Raw genomic sequence first — 15839 nt, forward strand, 5'->3', positions numbered from 1 at the left:
CTCAGTGACAGACTTCCTATGCGACCACTTTCAAGCAGTTGACATACAGCAAATCGTATCGCGTCAAATCTAGGTGGATTATTGAAGTGCAAATAATGGCTGCAGCCTGTTCACCTCCGAGTAAATTGGTTCAGCTCAGAGCACTGCACGTGAGGAAGATTGCTCGTTGCGCTTGTATGCTGGAAATGTTTGGGTTATTTTTTGTTGGGAATCTGGCGACCAAGTGTGTTCCCTTTCAAAGTACTGGAGGGTTTATTACATCCTTGTGGAGAAACCCGGCACAAAAGCTTCTCAATCATGAAATGTTGGTGTAATTTGTTGCTACCGCTTCGAAAAAAAAAAAAAAACAGTCCAGAACAAAGTCTTTCATTCAAAAGGGAGCCTTTCTTTCTGTCTATCTGCGTTTTATTATATCCCAAGTAACGAATCTCTTTTGTTGGGAGTAACGGATTGCTGCTAGTGTGGCTCCGCATTTTTGCTCGAAATGCGTTTTCACGCTCACGCCATTGGTTGCGTAGAAAGCATGGTAAAAAGTGGCTGTACTTGAATGAGTTTCTTGATAATTCGGAGATAGGTTATTTTGGGCTTTTCGGACGTCTGCGGCGTTCCGGTGGCAGAGACGATAGCGGCATCGGACTCTACACGGTAGAACCGGGCATCAACTCCCATACGGACCGTTCCTCCGTAGTGAGGACCGAGTATTCAACTACGTGGTTATCACAAAGTCTAGTATATGTTTTTCGGCATGACCTAGGAAGTAGTTAAATCAAGAAGAAGTAGAAGATATTTCTGGTTTCTTAATACAGCAAAAAAAAAATGTTATAGTAAAAATAACAGTGAGTTTGTAGAATTGTTGGTGAGAAAGAATAGAAATCCTCTTCCTGGTTATAGGAAGCAACAGACAGGAAAATTATTACACCCATTGTGATTGCTATATTTGAAGATATTGGTCTTCATCTTCTACCATGGATCTACAATCTCGAGAGGTCTTCTTCAGAAACTTGGTTTCATTCGTAGCTGGACAATCATGAGTTAGAGGATCGCCTCGACCACCGGCACGCCCCCAAACATAATACTGATCTTCTTCTTCTTCTTCTGTGGCACTACAACCTCGAGAGGTCTCGGCCTGCCATTTCTGGCTTTCTGTGACTTAATTTTACCCGTAGAAAAGTAGTCAGCCTTTCGTACGGGGAGACGGTCTGGATGGGATTTGAACCCCGGCCCTGCCGTGTGAAGACCGGCGCCGCTGTCGCCTCGGCCACCGGACCGCCTGATACTGATCTTAGCTTACAAATAATAACTGTTATGCGCAAAGTGATTAAAGAGGCTGTCAAACCAGAAAATTCCTTCAATATTAGCATACACATGTTCTATGTACATGTATCATGCTTATGAACAAGGCCAAGGCAACAACAATATTGCCGCAAAACCCCTTTTTAGATTTGTACTGATAAAAGCTTGAAAAGGTAGAAATAATCCATGGGCTATTATCGCCGCTCATTATTCATGCTTATCGACAAACAACCCAAAATGAAATGGGTCATTTGAGATTGAACCCTCTCGAGAGGGGGATGTAAATCGTAGCCGACGTTACAATTTCCTTTCACGGTCGGTCAGTCGGTCAGTCTAGTGGGATTATTTGCATGTGAACGTGTAACTCCACATCGTACGCAAAGAAAATACAAACCCTGATGGTTGTAAAAGCTGTGGTTCATAATGATGCCTCGAGTGACTTGTGTTCCGTTCGAGAACGTTCCGGATGGCGAAATATTTGCACGTATTCTGTAAACGTGTAATCGCGATCTAATCGATTTGAAGGAGGAATATAGAATAATACCAAGATGTTCTGCCCAGTACAGAGGAAAACAATTCGGGAGTTATTAATATGCAAAGGGGCTTTTGACACAATGAAAAAGTTCCGTATGCAGGGCTGAATACTGGTAAAATCAAGTCGCAGAAAGCCTTAAATGGAAAGCCGACACCTCCCGAGATTGTGACGATATCGAATCTCAATGAGGACGATATATCTTAAAGTTGTATGACATTTGCAAAAATGGTAACATTGCTGCTTTATACCTCAGTCTTTAATTATTCTGTGCTAATGTTGTAATTCTCTACGCTACGTCAGCAAACAACAAAAAGCCACCTATCACTTCACAACAATCGTCCCGGCTGGATGTCCTACCAGTCGTCGACACAATTTCCAATGCTCAGCAAGTGCTAAGAACTTGTACGAATGTCTCCAAATTTATCTCTAACCGGTAAAAGAATCGAAAATATGTATGTCTTCCTGTCTTTGTGGCTACAACAATTCCGCCCCCCTCGATAGCACGCGTTCCAATGATTTCGCACTGTGAGCGAAACGTGCAAAAACTGCCGGACAGCCCGGAATGAAATTCATTTGTGGAAAGGGCAAGGGCAAGGGCAACAGGGATCTAGAATGGGGGAACCCCACCATCGCTCGTTTGGGTTTAGCGTTCTCCTTTTTACATCCCTCTGGAGAATGGGGCTGATAAGTTTTATTCTATCCCATTGGCTCATCGAGCGTGTTGTGTGGCTCGGCAGCAATGGACCGCTGGCACACAACAGCCACACAACGATGAATCGAGATGGGGAGAAGGATAAGGATGTGGAAAAACGCGACACCTCTCGGTCGGGTTGGTGATGACAGGCGCTTGGCAAGTGGCGATAGCGGAAAGGGTCAACTTAAAAGGACGGCCAGTAAAATGTGGAATCTCGTTATCATTCATTACAACGTCCCGTCAGTTTCGTGCAGCTCTCAAGATGACTCTTTTTTTTTTGTCTGTTTGTATGTGTGCTGCTGCTGCTGCTGCCTCTGTGGTATGTAGTGGTATGTTAGATCGCTGGTGAATTTGTTGGATTCTTCATCACCACCAACATCACAAGCCCCTTCATTTCTTTACCGTTGAAAATGATTTTTTCTTGCACTTGCGCTCGATTCTTAGTCACTTGGTACGCTAAAAAGCACTTTGGTAAATTTGAAAACGTTCCCGTTTCTTTTTCTTTGCCTTCCCACTTTTACATCAGTTGTTTAGTTTCAGCGGTTTCGTTTGTGTGGTTGTCGGCCACGATTTACAGCTTCCAAGGGGTAACCCTCTATGGGGGAGGTTATAAAAATGCAAGAGTTTTAATGGTGCAAATGGCTTTGTTGCCATTTCGGTGTGTCTGCGGCGAAGCGAACGGAAGGAATCCGACAGAAGGAGTTCAATTTTTGATGAGTTAGATATTTGCTTCAGCGTGCAGCGAATACACAACTGATGGGCAGCTTTAGCAGTACTCTCCTGACACCCGGACACGTGTGCCAGGTTAGTCAGACCGGGTTTTTTTTGCACAATCGTTTGATCCAAGGGACTGGTTAAAACCTGCACTTAACTAGGGTGAAAGTTGTTTGTAAATTAAATAGCGCCCTTCTGTACTTATCAATTAGCAAAATGCATCAACACGCAACGCTATTTTGAAGTAAAATAAATATTGATAAGCTTCCCCATGTCAGAGCAGTTGGTTGCGATGATGTTTTGCTGTTGCTCACTCTGAAATAACTCAAAAAATTCTTTTAGCGCGTGTGACGAACCTTCAAGTTGTTTACGTTGTCGGAGTGTATATCCGACGGTAGCCCGCGGCCAAGCGTAAAGCGGCCAAGTAAAGCGGCCAAGAACCCTGCAGTGGTGAGATCGCTGACCAGCTCCAGGTGAACCGCCTTGGTTGCAAAAAAAACGAACAAAAACAAATAACACTTGGCAGCGGCAGCTCTCTTGTACGTCGGCTTAAGACAAAATGGGCCGGCGTAATCCACTCCAGTAACAAAAAAACGGCCGGCTCGGAGTGATGCGTTGATACGGAAGTTGGCCGGTTTGTTGTTGCACTAGGGCGGGATCCTGTCGTATGCAACGAAAACAATTACGGACTACTCCTTCCACTAATCTCCGTCCGTCGAGCGGCCAATATTCTTCTCGAATCTGGGAAAGTAATAGTCTTCCCCCGCCATCCATCAGCTTTTTATGAAAGTGGTATGCGATGAGACGAGCAAACGGATGTTTCTTGGGAAGTAGGATAGGGTGTTTGAACTGGTAGGGAAGCTGTGCAAGCTTCAATCGGCCACCCACTCGCATTATTCCTTCCTCATCGAGGAATGGATTCAAGCGCCGTAGAGGTGAGCGCCGCCCTATAGTTTCTCCCTTTTTCAGCAACCGGATCTCCGATAAAAACTCGTCTTGTTGCGCCAGGATGCATAATGTGAGTTTAGCTGCTTCCAGGAATTTAGGTGTGATCGCGGATGAAGTAACTTGTGACGATTGTTGTGTGCGTGTCCGACGAATTTCAATATCAGCTTCGGCCGCCAGCAATGAATTCGATATTGGCCAATCAAAAGCAGGTAGCCCCAACCACTCGGGACCACAAGTCCATATCGACCTTTTCAGCATGTCCACTGCTGACATCCCACGAGATACCAGGCCGGCGAGATTTGTTGAGCCGGGAATGCGTTTCCACTGACGAGGACGTGAATAGTTCTGGATCTCAGCAACACGATTAGCCACAACGGTTTTCCAGGTGTTGGGTGGTGACAAAATCCAATTTAGCGTGGTAACGTGTACGTTACTCGTCTTCAAACTTAGCCGTTTAGCGAGTCGGTCGCTAGTAAGATTCGACTGCGATGCGCTGTCCAACAGCGCGCGCGCAGGATGAGCAATTCCGAAATCATCAATAATATTCACGAAAGCAGTTTGGAGTAATACCTGCTCGGGTGCTTGCTGTAGTGCTGCTGCAAATGTGCGTTGTATGTTATCGGTGGCTGTGTGATCGTTAGCGGTGTTGTGTGTGTGATGTGGCGGAGCTGTGTAACTAGGGCTATTCGGTGTGAAGTGCAGTTTTGTGTGGTGTGCCAAATTACAATACCGGCATTTGTAGTGCGCCGGACAATCACGAGCCGCATGATTCTCGCGTAAGCAATTTGTGCATAAACGCGCGGTCATCGCGAAACGATAGCGATCCTTAGGCTCCATTCCTTCAAATCGTGGGCATTTTAGCAATGAATGCGAGGAATTGCATAAAATGCAATTTGGCGTTTCATGTGACGTGGTACCAAAACTAGTTTGACGCGGAAAGGTTATTCGCCGCGATTGACTCAGTTCGTGACCCTGTGACGTATGATGCGCGATGGTGGGAAGCTTGATGCCCTTGAGTGAGTTCGATCCAGTGCTCGGGTGCGCGGTAGGAGCTAGCTTTGCCTGCAGTTGAGATTGGACACGAATCAATCTATCCTCGAAATTCTCTCGAAATGCAGCATTCTGCGTTGTTTCTTCCAGCGTGGAAGCGGAATCCTCTAATTCTTGTTGAACACTCTCTAGGTCCTTGCATAATGTTTCGAATTTTCTTAAGCGAACCTCCACTTGTACTTGATCCCGTGCGTGAACGAAACTATCCAAAAATTTCTCGTACCGAGTAAGGGACGCCAACAAAATTGTCCGACGGGACGCCAAAACAATTTTTTGGCTTGCACGTTTTAATAAAATTGTACTTAAATGAGCATTCTTCTTCTTCTTCTTCTTCTTCCTTGGCACTACAACCTCGAGAGGTCTCGGCCTGCCATTTCTGGCTTGCTGTGACTTAATTTTACCCATAAGCAAAGTTGTCAGCACTACTGTGTACGGAGAGGCGGTCTGGATAGGATTTGAACCTCGGTCCTGCCGTGTGAAGATCGGCGCCGGTGTCGCCTCGGCCACCGGACCGCCCCTTATGAGCATAAGGGGAAACTGCTCTAGTTTTCGGCAGTGTACCTATTTTCGGCAGGTCGGCAAAAATAGCAAAATTATGAGAAAAATCGCAAAAGAAATTATCTTTCAACTACTTTTAAAGGACTAAATCATTGTTTATTCTTTAAATACGAAGTTTTGACGCATTTAAATCGATATTTACCGAAATATCGAATTATTTGTGCCGAGCTCAAAACATTTCGTCAGATTTGCGCTTTGTTCCGATAGCTCGGCAGTTCTGAGATTTAGCAAACTAGAGCTTGAAAAAATTGGGGTTTCGATTTTTCTGAACAATAAAATTAGTTTAAAATTTATTCAAAGCTCATTGATAATTCAAAAACCCAATAAATGATTATTTTTTTCACTTTAAAGGCTGCCGAAAATAGGTACATGGAAAATGTTGATTTTTGACAGCTCAATCCAGTGCAATTTCAGAGCGATTTTCGAGAGCCGTCAAAATCTGGCAGTTTCATATCCAAAATGGGCAACATAAAGTTTATTATCTAACTATTTTCTATCAAGAATTTAAGCAAAGTAAAGGTAGAAAATTGTTTAAAATATTTTTCTTTAACTAATTACACCTTTTCGAGTGTTTCAAATCGTCTATTCGTGATGCCGAAAATAGGAACACAGCCTGCCCAAAATAGCAGCAAAACCAATGTTTGCAATTTAGTAATATTTCTAAAAAACTGGGTTTAATCAACAAATCATGAATGCTGAAACATTCTTTGATAGTTTTGCAACCAAAATAATACCACCTTCAATCAAAAGTATTAAGTTTAATAATTGTATTTGTATTTTTTCTGATCAGCTGCACTAACGTGCCGAAAACTGGTACAGTTACCCTAGTCAATGTAATGTTTTCAAGAGTTTTCTAATCCAATTTTTATCGATGCAACCTTTTATTGCCGTTGTAGCTATCATTTAACGATCAGCATTAATGTTCATGAAGTGTAAGTAGTGTTTGTGGTTTGTGGTTGTCTGTGTGTGTGTTTTTATGAAGACAATGTGGGAGAGTAAAAAACAAACAAACTGTTAAGTGAAATTTCTACGCAACGCCATGTTGCGTTCACACGCAATGTGGGCTATCCGCCTTTGCTACATTGTTTTACGGCGAAAAGTTTCCTGTGGGATGGAAAATAAAAATTTCTTTCAAGCGGTACAACGGAGCTCGTCACCGGGCCTTCCCGCCCGGCAGAGTTATTAAGGCGTAACGAGTAACGAGCCGTTGTCAACGCTGTGGTACGGGTTTTAAGTACATAAATTAAATTTACGACTGTTTTGGGGGGCTCGAAGCGTGGGTCTTCCTTATCTACCGCACACAATGGTACACAATGCAAAGTAATGAACATCGGCCTGCGGTCATGGAAGGAGCTTCGTCCTGGGGTCAGCCTTAAGCGGGCAGGATTTATGGAGGATCAATTGCGGTGGGTGAAATATGGTTTACACGTTGTCACAGCGCGCAAGCAAAGTGTGGTGAAACGGTGATCCCTAGGAGACATATGCCACAGGTTCGGGGTGATGATGGTGGCACTGGATGAATGCATCGTCAGCCATGGGTTTTTAATCTGTTTGTGTTTTAAAACTTTCAAGCAGGCAGCCCTGAAGGAAGGGATAACAGGGCTGATGAAATGTACAATATTTAGTTAATTTTTTGTTCACCTCGATAGTGTGTACAGTGGTTGAAATTTTAATGCGGGTCAAGCATGTGCTAATCCTGTTTGGTCGTACGTAGTTAGGCGTTTTGATTTAATTAGACAGCGTGTGGAAAACGTCCAACTTCACATCCGCCGGGCAGCATCCAATATCAAAGGCTCCAAGACGGAAAGGAATTGTTTATCTTCGGTCCACTCGGTTTCTGGAACTAGCGGCTCTGACAGCAACAAAAAAACCCACCCTCAATGGCACCACTTTTCCTGATAGCAATGTGGTAAACACTTTTCATTTAATTAGAAAGTTACCCGAAAAGTTTCCTCAAGTGTCAGAGCACATGAACGCAGCGCACTATTTGTGTGTGTGTGTGTGTGAACGGTTGATGGGTCCGGCGCAGCGGCAGGAGAATTTAATAAACCATTTACCCGTAGCATTCTTCATGCTGATGTTTATTATTAAAATCAGCTGGCATCTTCAACGTGGCAGGACAGCGAAACTTTGTCGAAAATGGTTTTTGCGATCCTCTCGTACCGTGCGATGGGTCCTTTCCCAGCACGGCCGGGGAAACCTAATGCTGGTGTGAAACGGTAGCGAGCGGTATCACGGTGTGAAGGTGATAGGTTCACGTATGAGTAGCGTGGAGATAGTTTCCCGTTTCTATTAAGTCACTCAACCGAGCGCAAAAATGTTGTGCTACGGTGTTCGGGGCGAAACAGCATCATTGGAAAGTTTGCACACCGAAATAGTTTCGCTTTGTGGATTGATTTCACAGCATGAATCATGCCTGCGGTCGGGGATGTGTGTTTTCGTGAGTGGTTTGAAGTGTTGCGGATAGGATCAAAAGGAGGATTTGTGAGCGTGAAGTGTTTCCGAAAATATAAGTGAAGTGAAGCGATACGAGCCGGTGCCGGTGCATCAGCTTGTGTGACTCGTTTTCCGTCAAATTTTGTAACAGGACATTCTAAAAGGAACATATTTTGAGAAGTGTTTTTATGACAATTTTATGTTATTGAAACTTGGATGAAAGGTAAGCCTATTAAACGCCAATTCTTGATCTTTCTTCCTAATTTTATCACCAATTAGTCACATTATCAAACCACAGTTGAAAACGCTCCTAAACACAGGAAGGGCGCAAAATTGTCTTTCAGCATACGCCCGGACGATTAACCGCCAAATCAACGTTGAATGGCGTGAATGGTCAGCAAAGCTACGAGTGGAATCGGGCATCAGCTTGTTTTTTTTTGTTTCCTCCCGTTAGCTCTACCTCAATCAAACCCATTAATCATACAGTCTTGGTGCTGGTCAATCAATCATAATTTCTCTAGCCATTGAAGCACCCCTGTCCGAGCTGAATGGTGCTGACCGCCGGCCATCGACCACTAGGTGATGTCGTGAGCAAAAGAACTTTCGCTCAAACTGACATTGAGTGACAAGTGAACGGATTAAAAACTGCTATCCAGGAATGAGCACCATGCGGTAGGAAGGAAGAAAAAAAAACGCCGGGATGATTGAATGAAACTTTGGGAGCCATTTTTCTCCGTCACGATAGCTCACTGTCGTAAGTGAGCGTTAAGCGAAAAAAAATTCTATACCCAAAAATAAAAAAAAAAATCCCAGGTCCTCGGTGCAATCGTCCTGGGGTTGCAGTTGGCTCAATCGAATCCGAAACTTTGGGCTTTGGTTTCTGTAGCATCTCGTTTTCATACGGCGGGCACCGATCGATCGATAGAAAGTCCGTACTCGAGTAAGGGCACGTCTGGTACATCGATCAGCAGTAATGGTAAATGTAAGTGGTGGCCTGTCGGTAGCCGTAAGCCGGTAATTGCTGCTATCCTTCGCATGAATGGCCACGGTTAAACATCGTCTGGTTGACCTTCGCCTAATCGTTATCTAACCCCGCGGGTGAGTGTAACCGCGCCCAGCAGTACGATCCGGTGGAGTGGGTTTCGGTTTTATTTCACTCTTTTACGGGCCACCGCTCAAGGACCTCTCGGTGTCCGGTGGCGGTGTTTTCGGAAGGCTTTTTTGCTGATTAATTCATTCGAATTTTGGTCCCCGGGTACCAGCGGCAGACAGTGGCAGTCCTTTAGTCCGGTGCACTGTCCGTACACCGAGCTGCAGTGGGGTGTAGCAAATATCAGCATCTAATAGGTTTACTTGATGGGAGCATTAATTTTTGTCACAATGACTAATAACAACGGGTGCAGGCGGAGATAGAGAGAGAGAGAGAGATGGAGAGAGTGCGAGTGAGAACGCCAAATAGCCATCGGGTACGATGGGTTTGGCTTGTTGTTTCGTCGCCAGTCCGATGCTAAGCACGTGATAAACTGTCACCACATGGAAGGCTGTGTATGTTGTCAGTTTTGTTTCGTTTGGCATAATCCAGGGAGCTAATGAAAGGGCTTCCTCTTGGTCAACAGAAGCGACGTATGAAGCTGAAATCCAGGTTATAAATCCGCTCGTAAGGTTCCGCGTGTTAATTGTTTTCCTATCAGAAATAGCCCACTGGACTCCATCTTGGAAACTGGTCTTCATCCGCTCCTTTGAAGCTCAATAAAACATAATCTTTAATAATTGCACACACATGAACTCTGTGCCATTTTTCAATGAAGAACTCCGCTATCCATGGCCCCATAAATATCGTACACGAAATTCGTCAATAGCTGAGGGCAGCTAACTGCGCGCTTTTGCCCAAGCATAGTTTTGTTGCCTATCGCAACCATCGAAGAATGCTTGTGAGGGAAGAAAAAAAGCGGGCGGAACAAAATAGATTACTTCCGGGCTTGGATAACTTGGACAGTGTCATACCGACCAGCTCGGTGGAGGGGTTTTGGGTAATAATCCGGCAAAACTTTTGCCTAACTAGCTGCCGCTGCTTTTGCAAGCACGGAAAACCGTTTCCTACAAGAACGAGGACACAAAAACCGATCGGCCGGCGCGGGAAGGCGGCCAGCAGTGAAGCGGGAAGTTCAGTAAGCTGCAGCAAAACGACAAGAAGTATTATGGGAATCCGAAAACTCCATTTGCCAAGTGTAATTGCATTGGACGCAGGGACAAGGGAAAAACTTTCCATCGCTTCGAGCCGCGCTCTGTGTGTGTGTGAGCACGGGGCCTTTTTCGCGACTCCAGCGAGGAGACACTTGATGATAGTGGTAGCGGATATCCAGCGACATTGGCTCATTTCGCTTTCTTTGTTATTGGGTGGAGGAGATCATTTGCCGGGCACTTAGCAGACGTTGGCGGAACGGGGGATTGGATGTAAATGTAACACGGTTTTAATTCAATTTTGAATCTTACAACTTTATTTATTTACGAGCCCGACAGTGTAGGCATCTCATAGCAGCTACGGAAGGGCGCTATGATTGGCAGTACAAAACGCGGTGCGAGGGCACACTCGCTTTGATAGAGTGAAGGAAGACTCACTTTGCGTCTAGTGGCGCTACCTTTTTTAAAGTGGTTTAAGCTATGCAGCCTCCATCAAGGAAAACGCTCACGTCAACGGGGAATCGGATCGGTATGGAAATTTTAGTTTTATATCTTCATCCGTGCTACGATGCACGATCCCTGATTTCCCGAATAAAACTGTTCGTATCCGTTAGTATCTCGAGAGAGCGAGAGACCTGTAGGAGGTTCATGATTTTTATTATGCTATACCATTTGATTGCATCGCTTCAGTACGGAGTGACGGTGAAGTTTATTGCTTCCTGCACTCAGAAGGTTCAGATGGGCGTTGGTTTTATTTTTACTGACTTTTTCCTGTCTTTCTAGCTTCATTGTTCAATTGTTGGAAGATTCGAACCCCACCCTCTCAAAAAGAGAGAGAGAAAAAAAACTTCCCAGCTTGTCATAAACAGTGACACAGTTCTAAATTTCTTGAATTTATAGTCTCTGGTGCTTTCGAGAGGATTGCGATGTGCAAGAACGAAAGAAAGTTCGAGGATGACGAAAGCAGGGCGACACAATTGATCAGCACTGGGGAGAAATTGGATATTTTTAGATGGATAGATTTACGGGTTGATCCCTACCAGGAGCGAGTTTCATTGCTGGCGCTTAAAGCGGCGGGAGCTAATTCTGGCGAAAGGACGCAAAGTTCAAGCAACGGCCAAATAGCAACGACAGTGGCAAATCGCGTCCATCATTGCGTATACAATTAGTTGAATTTTGATTTCGAGCTTCGCTGCACTCGTCGACGGGCTACGACGGTTTCGAGTGTCGTTTGCCACGGAGACGTACCGGCGGTAGAACGCCCACCGTCTTTCGTATGCCAGAGTGGAGCGACGAAAGACAACAACAAAAAATGGCAATGAAGCACAAAAGCTTGGCACGGGAGATTGAATCGTCGTAGGTAGTCGTTGCTGAAGCGTCGGCTAAAGGTCTGCACAACGAAAGCCAAAGCAGCAGTAGCACCACAACCAGCCAGCATCATCCGCTGCGGAATTGTCCGGAAGCATTATCCTCTATCCGAGGGAGGCTAGCGCGCGTCTCCAAACGAAATTGGTTGCAGAAATTTATGACTTTATTTATTTCGCCCTACGATCTACCGCCCTGCAGAGCTTAGCAAAGAAAATGAAAATGAAAGACCCCTCGCTCGCAGATAGAGTCGAGCGTCTGGGAGAAAGGTTTTTTGTGTTCACCTTGTCTCGGCATGACGCTTTCGGTGGGAAGACGCTGTCGGTCTACTGGGTCGCGGGGGGGTGGGGGGGGGGTTACAGTAACTGCCGTAGAGTGGTTTTTCGAGAAGTTTTCTAGACAACCCAGTTTGCTAAAGCTTCGTGATGATGGTTAGTGCAAACTGCACTTTTAATGTTGTGGCTGTGATTTTGTTACTCCGTGAAAAGCATTAAGTCTGGTCGCGCTTGACTCACTTGAGTGATGATTAATTTACTGATTAATAAGCGAAGATTGTTTATTGTAAAGTAAATCCAGCACTAGCTGGTTGCCGCTGAATGGAACGCAATTAAGTAAAAGCTAACCAAGCGTAAGAAGGCTCCATCGCGCTGGCAACAGTATTCGCACCATTTGGATTGAAAAGAAACCGGCAGAAGCATTAAATTATTTGATACTGTCTTAAGCCGTGGACCGATAGCTATCTGAAACGTCTCCCCGCCATTGTACTACGGAACCGGAAAGCCACCGCGTCCGAAGCCTGCCGAGAAGCTGCTTGGAAAACATTCGCAGATCTTGGGGACCACAATTTCATTTGTCTGCGCCAATTTAAGCGAAACGCGTCGCCGTTGGCCTCGCATCCTATGGGTTCGAGTTTCATTTCGAGCCATAATTTATGGTAATAGGTCGTGAAAGGGGCCGAGGTTCTAAAGCCACACACACACACTATCTCATTGCATCATGCTTCGACGGTGGGACAGCCAGGCGGGCTGGCAGCAAACTTCCATCTTGGCCGGTCGGTCTTCGCGATGCCATGTACGCGCCTTCACGCTAGGGGTGTGGCTGGCGATGGCGAGACTTACGAGCTTTGGTTTGGCGGGAGCAAACTTTTGTGGAGTGGGCGCTCGGATGAAGATGACGATGACAAAGCGATCCGGAGCCACGGAGCCCGGGTGCGTGGGTGAGTCCGTGCGAACGAAGGAACGAGCGGCAGCCCGAATCTTACGATCGAACCGAGAACAAACAGGCCAAAGTTATGGTGCAAGAAGAAATTATTGTTATGATGATTGTGGCAGTAAATGGTAACGATTTTGCGTACGATATTGAAGCTTATTGAAGGGGTTTCTTTTCGGTACGATTTCGTGACCAGTACGGGGGCGACCTTCGACCGGCATGTGAAGCGGTCGTCCATTCTAGAGTGGTACGGTGAATGGGGCGCGAAAAATAGTGAATAATCGAACCGAGCAGAGCCGATGGAATCGGTGAGCAATAAATCGTAACGACCTTATGCCTCACAGCACAGACCGTAAACCCAAACCTTTCATGCGCGAACCCTAAAAAACTGGTACGCTTTCGCTTCGGTGCTTTAATTTTGCCTGGTGCCTTACGCCGGACGACTACACGTGGCTTTATTTGTATCGAACGATTTGTACCCGGGCTTGATTTAACTCCCCATGGACGTTACGCCAAATAATCGCCAAATGCTAGAGAAAAACACAATCCTGGAACAACATTATTCAGCAAACGAGCAGCAGTCGGGCTGCGCTCTTACACGGGCAAATCTCGAAACCATTCCAGGAAACAGGGATCGACTTGCAAATCTGGAGATCCCCACTCTCGGGGACACCATGGCAACCACCAGGATACAGCTCCCGTGGGGGGAAAACAGAGAGCCAATGAAAGCGAGTGAAATAATGGTGGACCGTTTGAAGTCAAACAAATCGAACCAGGAGCGGCAATAATAGAAAATGTCACCTCTGCTTGGAAAATAAATTGTTTATGAACTTTCCGTCGTCCTGCCCCGCACGTCTTTGGTGAGCAGAAGTTGGCAAAGATTTCGTTAGTTGCCAATGGCTTCCAGGCACACGGCACATGGTACAGTCAAAGGTTACCCTTTTTGTACGCTCGAAAGCGATTGCCAGTTGTATGGGTGTGTGGGTGTGTGTTATCAAGTTAGTTATGCTTTTACAGTTCAGACATCCTGTGAGCTTTGAACGCTTGCAGACATTCGGAAACAAAAGGGAGATAAATAACGCCAGCAATAGTTTTTGGCCAGTTGCAAGCTAGTTTGTGCTTTGGGTAGTTTGTTTAGAAAACATCGATATCCTGACGAGCAATCTTTGTAGCTTTGTTAAGGGGTTGTTCAGGTACATGAGCATTGAATGGTGTGGTGATATCAGCTTTGAAGCTTATCGTCTTTATTGAAGCAGATTTTATTAAAAATTATTTTAATTTTAAAGAGATCTACATTTCAAACAAATTTCAATAGTTAAAATGTAGCCTTACATGCACATTCAGCTTGTACATGATATCTACTAAAAATGATTTAAGACGCCCCATTTGCTAGAGGACTCTCCATTATCGCAGTGCAACAAAATAAACTCGAATGATTTGCAGTACACAAATAACGACGTTCCAAATAACAAATGAGTTAAAATTTAATTAAAACCCAGCTTTTTCTCCCAGGGCTCATCCCAATTTTACCAGCATTGGTTAAAACACGCACAATAGGGTAGGCAGTTTTCATTGGCCCCAAAAGAATGGAGCACTGTCTGCCAAATGAATATTGATTGATTGGCAATGACAATGGTAAAACTAATTCCTACGCATTCCTGCAGAGCAAGGAACTAAATGACTGCAGGAAAATCCGTTCCATGGACAGGAAACTGCACTAAGTCCGCTCGTAGTGCATCAGCGTGGAAAGTATTTAGCCCTTTCTGTGGCTCAAAATGGAAAAGCTTTCAGATCGAGCAAGCGTTCAAACTCATTGTTCCAAATGGACTGTAAAATGGAGAAAGCTATTGAGCAAGAATATTTTACGTCCATTAAACGGTGGAAAAAATAACCGTGCGTTGAAGCGGGTTGAAGCTAGCGGACCCGCGGAAGGAATGCACGGACGTGCGATAAGTTTCGTGACATTATGGTCGCGCGTCGGATTAGCTAGGACTAACTGGTATTGATTTTTTCATTAAAACGTTTTTACGCTTTTTGGCACTGTGTGGTATGAATTAAAAAGAGCAGAGAGAGAGAGGGTAATAGCCTTTAGAGCGTACGGCTAACATTAAAATGGGTTCGGCTAGATTATAAGTAGATTAAAAACCAATTTGATCGAACATTCGGGTGGAGCATTTTTACTTCGGTTTGTTTTGTGATGATTGTGTCAAGAGGAAAACAACTGGTTGGATTCTTTTAAATGAAAGTGTGAAGGTTCTATTTGTAGGTTTGCTTCTTTAAAATAACTGTTACTTTTTACGTATAATAAATCTCACAAGGCCTTAGTGAGGAGACAACGGCGCCGATCTTCATACCGCAGGACCGGAGTTCAAATCCCATGTAGACCGTAGTACGGACTGACTATCCAACTATGCAGTATCATTAAGTTTAGTAAGCCTGAAATGGCGGGGCGGGTCCGGTGGCCAAGGCGATAATAGCGCCGGTCTTCACACGGCAAGACCGGGGTTTAAATTCCATCCCGACCGTATCCCCGTAAGCAGGGCTGACTACTTTACGGGTAAAATCCGACTTTGCTATAGGTAAAATCAAGTCACCGAAAGCCAGATATTGGCAGGCCGAAACCTCTCGAGGTTGTGGTGCCAAGGAAGAAGAAGAAGCCAGAAATGCCAGGCATGACATGACCTAGCAAGTCGCTATGCCAAGAATATAAAGAGAGAACACCTGCATTACTGCTACTTTAGCACTTTGTGTTTGATGTTGTGCGTCATTTAAAATCATTTAAAACGAATCAACGATTCAGAACTTTCAGTTCAAATAGTGGACTACAATAGCTTATTGGTCAACTTACTGAATAAT

The 15839-nt window shown here is 45.0% G+C and overlaps 1 protein-coding gene across 19 annotated transcripts in view; it reads right to left on the reverse strand.

The window, feature by feature from the left end:
* LOC118506020 (small conductance calcium-activated potassium channel protein) overlaps positions 1-15839 on the reverse strand; it is a 146582-nt gene that overhangs the window by 52326 nt on the left and 78417 nt on the right. The window lies entirely within an intron of this gene.

The sequence above is a fragment of the Anopheles stephensi genome, chromosome 2 (genome assembly GCF_013141755.1).
Source record: "Anopheles stephensi strain Indian chromosome 2, UCI_ANSTEP_V1.0, whole genome shotgun sequence".
Classification (NCBI taxonomy): Eukaryota; Metazoa; Arthropoda; class Insecta; order Diptera; family Culicidae; genus Anopheles; species Anopheles stephensi.